The sequence below is a fragment of the Chrysochloris asiatica genome, unplaced genomic scaffold, assembly GCF_000296735.1.
Source record: "Chrysochloris asiatica unplaced genomic scaffold, ChrAsi1.0 scaffold00066, whole genome shotgun sequence".
NCBI classification, from domain to species: domain Eukaryota; kingdom Metazoa; phylum Chordata; class Mammalia; order Afrosoricida; family Chrysochloridae; genus Chrysochloris; species Chrysochloris asiatica.
In genome coordinates this window covers 13,236,126-13,250,280 of record NW_006408584.1, presented here as the reverse complement: position 1 = coordinate 13,250,280, position 14,155 = coordinate 13,236,126, and the positions used below count along the sequence as shown (strand labels likewise).

Sequence of the window (14,155 nt, the reverse complement as noted above, 5' to 3'; positions counted from 1 at the left end):
GACCCTGCACAGGGTTTCTGAGGCTGTAAATCTTTACGGGAGCAGAAAGCCTCATCTTTCTCCCGCGGAACAGCTGGTAGTTTTGAACTGCTGATCTTGCGGTTCACAGCCCGATTCGTAACCACTACGCTACCAGAGCTCCTTCATATACTTGTATAGTCTTTACAATTGACTTGATAGCAGTGAATTTGAATTGTAACTACATATTATATTCCACATTCCAGGCTCACTGAGATCTACACAGCAAGTATCACAAAGTCACCGACCCTATGCTAACATGGTCTGTACTGATATGCATTTCTCATGTTGAGAATAATATATTGATGTTGATTTGTTCTTTTGGTTAGAAGTAATAAAATATTTGTTTAAATGAGTGATGGTTAGGACTATGATTATTGCCATCAACACAACAGCTTCAGGGTATCTAAAGAATAAGACAGTTAGCAGCCAAGATATGAGGAAAATCTATTTGTATATTATCTCCTCAAATTCTTACTTCTTTACATATCAAGTCAAGGTTTATATATTTCAGTACATATTTCAAAGCTAACATATTGCCCAAAACTAAACAATCTCAAAAAAGGCTGGAGGGGGGGAGACCTTGCCCCTCACTCTGAAGCACTCTAAAATGTTTTGGTATTTTTCCAAACCTTTTTTTAAAAAATGTTTTATTGTGATAGTTTACATGGAAGAACATTAGTTTTACATTCATCCTATCGTACCATTTCATTGCCATGGTTACAATCCCCTCCATACATCATCAGTTAAACAAAGGGTATACCCTATAAGCCTGGCCCCTGATTGTCAGCACACAGCCCCTCTCCCTGTCTGCATCTAGAGGCCCCAGCTACTTCATCTCTCCATGTTATGGTCTCTGCCTCCATCTCAGGTATCACTGCTTCTCTGGGTAGGTTCCCACACACTGCTCTTCTCCCTTGATGGTCCCAGGAACCTCCACTCATAGACTGCAAAGTCATTTATTCCCCTCCTTGCTACAAAATGTCTAACTTTACATTTCCAACCCTCACAGTCAGTTGTGATAACAATTATTCACTATTGTATCACAAGAGACCTACCCGTTATTTCCTTTCCTCTGCCCTGCCTAAACAGATTGGATACTATTCAGTGGAGATTCTACATTTCTCCATGCCCTCTGGATCTAGGTCTCCACTTGAAATTTTGTAAGCTAGTCACTTCTTGCCTTTGTAGCCCCCCTTCACCACTTTGGGTAGCCAATGTCCAAGTTGCCTATCCCTGTCTAATCTGTGTATAGAGGGGGTGGAAATGATCGTTGGTGTAAAGATTTGTTCCCTCGTTTGAGCTACTGCATTCATAGGTGTAGGTCATTCATCAAATTGTATCAGATTACTCTTTTTTTCCTCCTCTTTCTTCTTCTGGTTGAGCTCTGATCATCCAGTCATTGAAGCCAGGTCAAGTGGGTATGATCTGCAAGTGTGGGTGTTCTTGTGCATAAGCCCTCTCTTTTTATCAGCTGGAAGCTTCACTCTCCACTCTAGTCCTCTGTGGCTATGTCACTGACTCTGGGCCCAAGAGTCCCCAGGTCTTGCCACACTGCTGGCCAACCAGGTCTCTACCCGGGATTATAGGAGTTTATTGAGCATTGTAGGGCTTAGCTCACAGCTTCATTGCTATTTTTCCCTCACTTCCCCTTATCAGTGATGAATGTGGTCACCAATCATATTACCACTGAATCTTAGTCTTCGAAGAGGGTTTGCTCTGAGAGGACCCAACCACTTGCCTTGATGTTTCCTGGGTGAGCAACTTTCTTGTTCTTGTTCAGTCAGTTTGTGTATATTGTTTTGTATTTTTCCTGTCAGTCTTTCTTTCAAGAAGTATCTTCTGTTCTTCTAGCTGCTCCAGGCTGCTATGCCCATCCTTTCAATTGGACATTTCCCACCTCAGAATATTCTGGATGCTGTTCAGGATTCTACCTATGGTCTTATGTAATGCAGAGGTTCCACAGGAAGCTTTCTTCACTGAGCACGTTGTAGACCCATTTTAGGTATTCCAATCAGTTATAGGCATATGATGGACTTACAAGCTTTCTATGGTGATATTTCTAGCTATTCCTTTCTCTCCCCTCCAGTGTCTATTTTATAATGGTATGCCAGGGAAACCAAGATTCAAAAGACAGCCAAGCATCTTAACATTATTTCCCTCCTTTTCCCCCTTCCAACCATGTCTCAATCTCTGTATCCCAGAACCCTATTGTTCCAAGATTGTGCATACATCATTCTTTACCTCTGTCCCACTTAGCCCATGCAAACCTGCCTAATTGTTCTCCCATCCACTTTGTTCTTCCATTCCCTTCCCACTTCTTGTATATTGCCCTCCTCTCTAGCACCCAAACTATCTTGTGTATATTCCCTGTCCTATGCTACACCTTCCCCTCCCTCCCCTCACCCCACTCTTCACATCTCAGTAACCTGCAAAGAACTCCCCCCCTTTAGTATGGGTTCTTTTTCTTAGTCTTTTACAGTAGTGGTCCTATGTAGTATTACTCCTATTGTGACTGATTACTTTCACTCAACATAATGACCTCAAGTTTCATCCATATTATGCGGTGGCTTGCAGCTTGCTTGTTATTCTTCAAGGTAGCATAAAATTCCATTGTGTGTATGTACCACAGTTTGTTTATCCATTCTTCAGTTGATGGGCACTTTGGCTGTCTCCATCTTTTTGCTATTGTAAATACAGCTGGTATGAACATTGGTGTGCATCTATATACTCATGTTGTGGCTCGTATTTCTTGTGGGTAAATACCAATTAGAGGAATTGCTGGATCATAAGGTATTTTTATTTCCAACCTTCTGAGAAAGTGCCATAATGCTTTCCAGAGAGGTTGAACAATTTTGCAATCCCACCAGCAATGCAGGAGTGTCCCAGTCTCTCCACATCACTGCCAGCGTTTATTGTCCTCTACTGTTTTTAAATCTTTGCTGTTATTGTGTTGTGAGATGATATCTCATTGTTGTTTTGATTTACATCTCTCTAATGGCTAGTGATAGTGAATATTTCTTCATATGTTTGTTGGCTGCCTGGATCTCCTCTTTGGTGAAGTGTATGTTCATGTCCTGTGCCATTTTAAAAATTGGGTTATTTGTCTTTTTCTTATAGAGGTGTTGTAGTTTCCTATATATTTTAGAGAAAAGTTCCTTGTCTGATATGTCATTGCAAAATATATTTTCCCATTCTGTGGGTTCCTTTTTACTCTTTTGGTGAAGTCTTTTGATGCACACAAGTTTTTTATTTTTAGTATGTCCCACTTATCTATTTTGTCTACTTTTGTTTGTGTAGTTTTCAAAATGTTTGGTATTCTGTACATTCTCTGAATTAATGCCCTCACATTTGTCCCTAATTTTTTCATTGATTTCCTTCATAATTCTGGGATTCACATTTAGGTCTTTAATTCATGTTGAGTTGGGTTTTGTATAAGGCATGAGCTGAAGGTCTTGTTTCAATCTTTTGCATATCACTTTCCAGTTCTGCCAGCACCATCTGTTGAACATTTTGCCAAATCTTGAACAAATACAATTCAGTCAACAGAACTCCAGGGCTCAGTATATTGCCTTCCACAGCTTATAACTTCTGACCTTCAATACTGACCACTCACTCCTCTGATCCCCCAATTCAGAATCATCTCCTGGGTTACTAGACCAAATATGTCTGAACCAACAACTGGTTAATAAATAAAGACATACTATCTTCTTGTTCCAAAGAATAGGGAAAGCATTAAGTTTTCAGCCTGATCATTCTTTATAAGTGCTCCTGTTTTTAGACCTGAGGAGGGACAAAGCACTGGTCCTAAAATAAGTTCTGGGGGTTCATCCAAGTGTGATGCAAATCTAGCATGATGGATGAGAATAAGTATTCTGGTATATGCAGGGAGAACTTGGCAGAGTTCTCAGCCACATTATTATTCCATATCATGGGAGTGAGTGTAGCCCCAGGGTGATATCACCCATTGTTTGTGGTGGAGAAGGGTTTTCCTGGGAAACTCTAGGGCCCTACTACTTCTGTTTCCTCTAGGAGGCTTAATGAATACTCACTTCTGCTCCTGTAAAGATTTACGCCTCTGAAACCCTGTACAGGGTCACTATGAGTCGGTTCCAACTCCATGGCACATAACCACCACCACCATATCCCTTGGGAACCCTATGCATGGTTGTTATGAATTGGAACTGACTCTATGGCACTTATCAACAATAACAGCCTATATGGTCCTGGGCAAAGAGCAGACACTCTCTAGCCTATTAGCATCCTTGTTGGGCAACTTGTTTGATAACTGCTGATGGATGGGTGATGGAGACAGAGTTGGAAGATCATTGCTTGTCTTATTGTCAGGAGGAGGTGAAGAGACCCACAAGTGCTCAGTTGTTGAAGATATTGGTAGGACAATCTCTTGATCAATACATGACAATTTTGCATATTTACTTAATGCCTAGTGTGACCCATAACTGAGCCTCTTGTGCCACCTTCACATTTCACATGGGAGGTGAGCCCTCATTGTTTGGGTTCTCCTGGAAAGACAGAGAGAGGTGAACCATCAGTCAGAAGCATATTCAGAGTGTGTGTCTGATTCTCCTCCAGAGAAATATCCTTGGTAATGGTCATTATTTGTCACTGTTCTGGTCACTCGAGTCAGGTAGTCTTTGCTGACTACTCTCAAAAATGTGCAGACTGCCTCTTTAGTCAAGGGAACCAAGGAAGACAATGTGGGATAGTGTGACAAGAAAACTTATTTTTCTGGGGATGGTGAGCTGCCCTCAGCTTGCCCAGAAACCTTATTTCTATAAGCATCCTGTCTGAGATCAAAAATTGGATTTCCTCACCTTTTTCGAGACTATACAAAATTGACCTAGCTGTGAGCTGCACAGCTTTTCTATCAGATTAGATTATCCCTAGGAGAAATCACTGAGGAAATGGAGTTGTCCTCTCTGCTCTAGTCCAAGGACGTCTGATATGGGTTGTGCCTGTGATCAAGCACTGCTGTTCTCAGGCTTGTGAAGTCCCTTAAGTATGTACTTTCTAGTTAGATCTATCTCATCACCTACTGCCTTCAGGCGAACAAACACTGTTGCCTTTTGCTACATGTTCCTCAGGACTCTGCTCCTCTGCTTAAATTCATAATATAATTCAGCATTGATCTTTTCTGGAAGCAATGTTCCTTAACACTTGCTCAAATGTCCACTCAAAAGAGTTACTAGATTGAAATCCTAAATACATACTGATTTTTTTCTTTTAGTTGTTATTGTTATTATTATTTTTTTAACCACAGTGGTACTTACTAAGCAGTCTTTGAATACATTTGAGATTTTTATTTCTAATAGCCATCTTACATACCTATAGTTTAAGGCATGGGATCTAATTCCTATGGCAAAAACACTGACAAAATTTGTGGTTGTTAGGGGCCATCAAGTATTTACTGACTCATAGTGACCCTATGCACAATAAAATGAACCTCAGTCAGGTCCTGTGCCAACCTCACAATTTTCGCTATGGTTGAGCTCATTGCTGCTGTCACTGTGCCAATACATCTCGTTGGAGGTCTCTTTCCTTTTCTCTGACTGTCCACTTTACCAAACTTGATATTGTACCCCAAGGACTTAGACGAAATCTGGCCATCCTGGCTTCCAAGAACCATTCTGGCTACACTTCTTCCAACACAGACTTGATGGTTCTTTTGGCAGTCCACTGTACTTTCAATATTTCCCTGCAACACAATAACTCAAATGCATCAATTTTCCTGTGGTATCTCTTATTCACTGTTCAACTTTCACAAGCATATGAGGTTATTGAAAATACCAAGATTTGGGTTAGAAGCACCTTAGTCCTGAAAATGACATCTTTACTCTTGAACACTTTAAATAGGACTTGCACAGCAGATTTGCCTAATGCAGTGCCTCATTTATTTCTTGATAGCTGCTTCCGTAAGTGTTGATAGTTGATCCAAGAAAAATAAAGTCATTGACAACTTCAATATTTTCTTGGTTTATCTTGATGTTGTTCATTGTTTCAGTGATAAGGACTTTTGTTTTCTTTACACTGTGGTGCAAACCATACTGAAGGCTGTGGTCTTTGATCTTCATTGGTGGTGGTGGTGTGCTGTGGAGTCGGTTCTGACCCATAGTGACCCTGTTCAGGGTATCTGAGGCTGTAAATCTTTACTGGAGCAGAAAGCCTCATCTTTATCCTGCGGAATAGCTGGTAGTTTTGAACTGCTGACCTTGAGGTTAGCAGCCTGATTCGTAACCACTATGCTACCATTGATCTTCATTAGGAAATATTTAAGTCCTCTTCACTTTCAGCAAGCAAGGTTGTATCATATGCATATCACAAGTTGTTAATAAATCTTCATCCAATCCTGATGACATGTTCTTCTTCATATAATCCAGTTTCTCAGATTATTTATTCATAATACAGATTGAGTAAGTATGATGAAAGAATACAACCCTGGCACATATCTTTGCTGATTTTAAACTATTTGGTGTTCCCTTGTTTTATTTGAACAACTGTCTCTTGGTGTATGTACAGGTTCCTTGTGAGCACAATCAAGTGTTCTGGAATACTCGGTCTCCACAATATTGTCCATAGCTTGTCAAAATCCATACAATTGAAAGCCTTTGCTTAGTCAATAAAGCACAGGTAAACATCTTTCTGGTATTCTTTGCTTTCAGCCAAGATCCATCTGATGTCAGCAATGATATCCCTCATTCCACATCCTCTTCTGAATCTTGCTTGAATCTCTGGAAGTGCTTTGTCAATGATTACAGTGGTTTTTGAATGATCTTTAGCAACAATTTTATTTGCATGAAATATTAATGATACTGTCCAATGATTTCCACATTCTGGTGGGTCACCTTTCTTTGGAATGGGCAGAAATATGGATTTCACTCAGTGTCAAGTAGCTGTCTTCCAAATTTCTAGGCATAGATCAGTGTGTGCCTCCAGAATTTCATCAGTTTGTTGAAATATTTCAATTTTTATTCCATCAATCCCTGGAACCTTGTTCTTTGTCAATGCCTTCAGTGCACATTGAACTTCTTCCTACAGTACCATTGGCTCTTGTTCATGTGCTACCTCTTGAAATGGTTGAACTTCAACCATTTCTTTTTGGTACAGTGACTTTGTGTATTCCTTCCATCTTCTTTTGATGCTTTCTGAATCATTTAATAATATATCCATGGAATCCTCCAGTATTTGAAGTCGAATCTTGAATTTTTTCTTCAGGTCTCTCAGCTTAAGAAATTCTGAGGGCGCCTGTTCCTTTTGGTATTCTAACTCAAGATCTTTCCAAATTTCATTATAATATTTGACTTTTTCTTCTTGAGCTGACCTTTGAACTTCTCTATTAAGCTTTGTTACCTCCCATTTCTTCCATTTGCTTTAGCATCTCTATGCTGAAGAGCTAGTTTCAGAGTTTCTTCTGATATCCATATGGTTTTTCCTTCTTTTGAATCATCTCAATTGCCTTTTGATTTCTTCCTGTATGATGTTCTTGATGTCATCTCACAACTCATCTTGTCTTCAGTCTGTAGTATCTAACGCACCAAATCTGTTCTTCAGATGATATCTAAATTCACGTGGGATTTATTCAATGTCATATTTCGATTCTCGTGGACTTGTTTTAATTTTCTACAGATTCAGCCTTAACTTGGATATGAGCCACTGATGGCCTATTCCACAGTCTGTCCCTCACGTGGTTTTGGCTGATAATATAGAGTTGTCTCTATCCATTGATGCAGTCAGTTTGATTTCTGTGTATTCCAGCCTGTGAGGTCTATGTGCATCTTTTATGTTGTTTAAAAAAGGTATTTGCAATGAAGAAGTTATTGCTCTTGCAAAATTCTATCATGTGATCTCTAGCATCATTTCTATCACAAAGGCCATATTTTTGAATGATTGAGCCTCTTCTTTGCTTCCAAACTTCGTATTTCAATTGCTAGTGATTATCAATATTTCTTGATTGCATGCTTGATCAATTTCAGGCTGAAGAAGTTGGTAGAATTTCAGACTGAAGTGGTTAGTACATAAATTTTAGTAATAATGGAATTGACTTGACATCCTTGTAGATGTATGGATATTGTGCTCTGAGAGATAGCATTGCACTTCAAGACATCTTGAAATGCATTTTCTTTTGATGCTTTCTGAATGATGAATGCGATGCCATTCCTCTTCAATTTGTCATTCCTGGCATAGTAAAATATGTGATTGTCAGATTTAAAACAGCCAATACCAACCCATTTCAGTTCAATAATGCCCAGGGTATCAATGTTTATGCGTTCCAATTCATTTTTTAACAATTTGCAATTTCCCTAGATGTTCATTCGATGTTCCAATTATTAGTGGATGTTTACAACTGGTTTTCTTCATTTTCAGTTTTGCTCCATTAGCAAATGAAGATCATCAAGGTCAACTTTACTTTGAGGAGGCTGCTCTTCCTTAGTTTTATTTTTAGTGCATTCTAACCTGAGGGGTTCATCTTCCTGCACCGTATCTGACAGTATTCTGGTGCCCTTCATTATATTTTAATATTCAATATTCTGGTGCTTTCTGACAGTGTCCCATTGCTAGATATAAGGTTTTCAGTGACTAAATATTAAGAAGTAGTCTACCTCTCTTTTCAAACCTGTCTTTGTCTGGAAGTTCAACTGAAATCTGCCAACCGTGTGTGAACTTGCTGGTACTTAATACACCAATGGCATAGCTTCCAGAATCACAGAAACATGCAAGCCACAGCAGTATGACAAATTAACAGATGAGTGGTAGCTGATAAAATTAGTATGTGTATATGTTTTTGCTAAGTGCAATTGAGTCTGTTCTGACTCACAGAAACCCTATATAGGGCTTCCAAGGAATGGCTGGTGGGTTTGAACACTGACCTTGTGGTTGGAGTTCAAGTACTTTACCAACAGTGTGACACTAAAGTACTGATTAAAGTATGTATGCTAATATAAATAATAGTCATTTGAGTATCCATGCTTTATATAGGGTAAGCCCTTGCACCATTACCAAAGTACCAACCCAAACCAATCCACTATTCCTGTGTCCATTGCAACTTCTAGTGACCTTGCCATTCAAAGTAGAACTGTATGATAGATTTCCATGGCTGTAAATGTTTATAGAAGGAGACAGCTTCGTCTTTTTTCCCCATGGAGGTGCTAGTGGGCTCAAACAGCAAACCTTGGCCTAACACTGTACAACTTATCAAAGGTACATATAGGATAATTTTTTGCATGAAATTGAAAAATTTCAAGTGAAAACATTCCTCTCTGAAATAAATAGCATACTTGCCTACAGATTACTTGTATAGAAGCAAACTGGAAAGCAGTTCACGATCCTGCCAATTTCTCTGACCCTGCAATATACACATAGTACCTTTAAAGTGGGTAAAAACCTAAATAATTTTGCATGGGATACAAACTTTTATTCTTTAACCTGTTGACAATACAGAGAAGTAGGGAAAACCACAATTTTAATGATAAAGGAATGTAAGGTGAAGGATATATATTTAAAATATTCAAACAACAATAAATTTACTTTTCTTCTACAATAAAAAAATAGAAAAAAATCATGCCTTGTCATTCTCTGAAATATTTTAAAAGTACTACATAGCAGCCTTGTTAAATACCATAGTTGATCATAAAAATCACTGATCACATTAAGAAGCATTGTATATATTTGTCTTATTAAGTTGTTTCCTTCATCAACTTGCCACATAATGCCTATAGTGCTTAAATTGATTTTTACTTGAACTGCTGCTGAGCAATCCTTCTTCAACCCTCTAGGGAATCAGAAATATCTTTTAAAGCATCTTGATAAACTAATGTACCTTTTCCAGTTTAAATCATGAGCCTTAGTTTTAGTTATGCTATCACTAAAGAATATTTTTTAGTGATATACTGACTCTTATACAAATATTACATAAACATGTATAAAATTTTATTTAACTCATCAGTTGTTGAGGAAACAGTAAGGTGTTGCATCCAACTCCAAGGTGCATTAAAAGTAACACACTTATATTAGACAACCAGTAATGCTTAACTGATTTTACAGAGATGTAAAACTGGTCAGTATGCACAAAATCAAATCAGTTTTATACAATTTAAAGGTTTATAAAATATTTCACAGAAAATGAAAAGTAGCACACACATGAGCTACCCAGTAGTCCATTTTAGCCGTTTCAGTTATCCACAGTTTTTTTTTTTTCTGAGTCTACGTGATATATAGAGGAAATATTCAGGGGAACAACTTGTGTTGTTATGGCTTAAAAAGCGGAAATAAGTAGAAATTTGGTCAACTGATTTGAAGAGATCCAAATGCATGCCCATTCCAAAGAAAGGTGACCAAAAAGAATGTAGACATCATTGAAAAATATCATTAATATCACATGCAAGTAAAATTTGCTGAAATTTAAAAATAACTGCAACTGTACATTGACAGGGAACTGTCAGAAATTCAAGCTGGGTTTAGAAGAGGATGTGGAACAAGGGATATCATTGCTGATATCCATTGGATCTTCGTTGAAAGCAGAGAATACAAGAAAAATGTTGACTTGTGTTTTATTGATTGTGCAAGGCCTTCCGATTGTGTGGATCATGACAAGCTATGGATAACATTGCTAAGAATGGGCATTCTAGAACAATTGATTGTATTTGTGAGGAAACTGTATGTAGAGCAACAGACCGTTATTGAAACAGAACAAGGGGACTTTGAATAGTTTAAAATCAGGAAATATGTGTCCAAGGGTTGTATTCTTTCACCATATTTATTTAATCTACATACTGAACAAATAATCTGAGTAGCTGGTTTCTAAGAATAGCATGACATCATGATTGAAGGATGACTCATTAATGTCCTGTTATAAGCAAAATGACTCAACCCTGCTTGATGAAAGTGAAGAGGACTTGAAAAATCTAGAGATGAAGGTCAAGTACCACAGCCATCAGTATGGACTGCACCTAAAAAACAAACAAACAAACAAAAACAGAACTGTGTTGGAAGAAGTATAGCCAGATGCTCCTTATAAGTCAGGATGATAATATTTCGGACATTTTATCAAGAGGGACCAGTCACTGGAGAAGGACATTATACTTGATAAAGTGTAGGGTGAGCAAAAAAGAGGGAGACTCCAAAGAAGGTGGATTGGCACATTGGCAGCAGCTCAAACGTAAAACAATTTTTTGGATGGTGCAGAACTGGACATGGTGTTTTTCAATCAAACTTAATGCCATTATGAGTCAGAACCAACTTTGTTCTTTTCTTTTTTCCCTATTTAAGTTTCAAAGACTACAGACTGCCAGAAGAAAAAACATATATCTCTTGGAAAAAGTACAACCAGATTGTTTGTTGTAATGAGGATATCGATATTTTATCTCTCGTGCTTTGTAATATTATCAGGAGGGACCATTCCCTGGAGAAGGACATCATGCTTGAAAAAATGGAAGGTCAGGAAAAAAGAGAAGAACCTCCCACAAGATGGGTTGACACAGTGGCAGCAACAGTGGACTCAAACATAGTAACAACTGTGAGGATGGCACAAGATATATAACATTCACAGGGTTGCCATAAGTTGGAACCGACTTGATGGCACCAAACAACCAAAAAACCTATAGTTTTTGCTGTCATTAATCTGATTCTCGGAATTGTTGTAGTTCTGTTATTACTAAATCAAGTTTCTCCTATTGACTATGGCTGCTTCATTTTTACTTATACCGTGATTAATGAAATTGTTGTTATAGTTGTTGTTAAGTGCCATGTACTTTACTTAGTTCAACCTCATAACAACCGTATGCACAACAAAAAAAATTGCTGTACTTTCTTTTGCCATCCTCACAACTGTTTTTACATTTGAGTTCATTTTTTTGGCCACTGTGTCTATCCACCTTGTTGGGGTTCTTCCTCTTTTACAATGACCTTCTACTTTACCAAGCATGATATCATTCTCCTGGTACAAAGAACAAGAGACCAAGTCTCAGCATCCTCACCTCCAAGGAACATTCTGTAATTAAACCAATATCTTTGAAAAGAAAACTTTTCTTAATAACCCTAAGTAAAATAAGTCATGTTTCCTATTAGTATACTGACAGAGAGAATGCATTATTTTATTGTTTTATTCATGAAAGAATGCATTATTTTCTCATGAATCATGTGACTAGCCAGAGGGAGGGGCTATCCCAAGACAGGATCTTTGCTCATCAAAAACAGAACTTTTCTCAAACCTTAGTATTGCCCAAAAGACCAGTCAATATTATCTGTAAAGAACAGAAGAGTCAATATTTTCCATGCCTGGTGTGGAGCTGTGGAAGAATGCACTGGACTGCTAGGTCAGTTTTATCTTTAAGGTTGGCAATTCAAATTCTCTAGCTGCTCCTTGGAAACCCTATACAGAATTGCTGTGGGTAAGAACCGACTCAATGACACTTAACAACAACAACATGCTAATAGAAGTAATAGATAATAAAGAGACAAGGGCATGGCTATCTTCAATAAATTTTGTTTACAAAAATTATGGAGGCACACTGTTTTTTTTGGCAGGGGGAGCTATAACTTGCCTGTTCATGAACTTGACTATATACTCCAAATTAGGTTTAAATGAACATATATTTGTGTATTTTTCTCACTGGTGCTATGAATAATGAATGTATGTTTTGTTTTAATTGATGACATGGCATTATTTATTTTTGAGAATATCTTTCCTGTTTTAACCCTTGATCCTTGGAATCTGAATTTTATATTAGTCACACATTTCTAATATTTTCTGTATATTTTTCTTAATAATACAATGCAACTACAAGGCTCAGTCACTTCTGAGAACAGTAATATAAAAAATAAAATTTACTAGAATCTTCAAATATTGCATTTGTGATTATATTTAATTGATGCCCCACTAATATAGCATCTTATTCTTCAATGTAATGTTTACCTTCACACAGTTAAACTAGGATCCATGTCCTAACATATAAGATCATTGCCTTCACAGATTTAGTACTTGTTTTCTAATTTCTGAAGCATCATTGATTTTTACCATTATTGCATTTTCTAAATAAATTGCTTAATACTTTCAGCTTTAAAAGTGACAATACTGGAACTAACTATATTTCCGTGTCTTAAAAATGATTAATTTTTTACAAATACTTTATACTAAATATCTCTTTATTATACTTCAGGAAGTTAAAAAAATGTTTTAAAGACATTAGACTTCAGAAGAATAACTCAAGGTCAAATAATACTTTTAACTCAATAATCCAACCCATTTAAAGAGATTTACTTTTCTCATGTATTATTGACCTCAACAAACTCTACCTGCTCTCCTGGATTTTCAGCTTCTGATCTATGCTCAAGTCTTTTATCACAGCCAATATTTTCAAACAAACGTTTTATTTTTTATTACCAGAAACATTTTTTTTTGTCATGCAATTTAAATATTTTCAAGTACTACCATTTTATGCTCAGTTATGCATATTAAAATCTGCAATTTTATCACTTAAGAAACTGCTAAAAAGTAACACCTACGCATTAACATGTGAAAGTCGGACAGTGTATAAGGAAGATGTAGAAGAATTGATCCAGTTGAGTTATGGTGTTGGAGGAGATTATTGAAAGTACCATGGGCTGCCAAAAGAACGAGCAGATCTATGTTGGAAGAAGTACAGCTTGAGTGCTCCTTGGAAACTTGGATGGCCAAACTTCATCTCTCATACTTCAAACATATTATCAGGAGGGATCAATCCCTGCAGAAGTATATTATGTTTGGTAAATTGGGATGTTGGAGAAAAAGAGAAAGACCCCCCAACAAAATGGATTGACACAATGGCAGCAGCAATTGACTCAGGCATAGCAATAATTGTTAGGTTGGTGCAGAACCTGGCAGTGTTTCATTCTGCTGTACATAAGATTGCTGAGTTGATACTGGCTCTATGGCACCTAACAACAACAACTATACACCAATATAATCATATGAATGTATATGAGCATTGAAGTCCAAGTAAAAGCTCATTCCCCTTCTTTGTTCAGGAAATAAAATCTCTTAATTAATATCTTAGCTTTGATAATAACACCATTACTTGCTTAGTCACTCAATTTCAAGCACTTTGATTTGCACACTCATTAATTCAAACACAGTCACGTTTTT

The 14,155-nt window shown here is 37.4% G+C and overlaps 1 pseudogene; it reads right to left on the bottom strand.

The window, feature by feature from the left end:
- Window positions 1–4,234: 4,234 nt before the first annotated feature.
- Window positions 4,235–14,155, bottom strand: part of LOC102833404 — an 18,719-nt pseudogene continuing 8,798 nt past the window's right edge.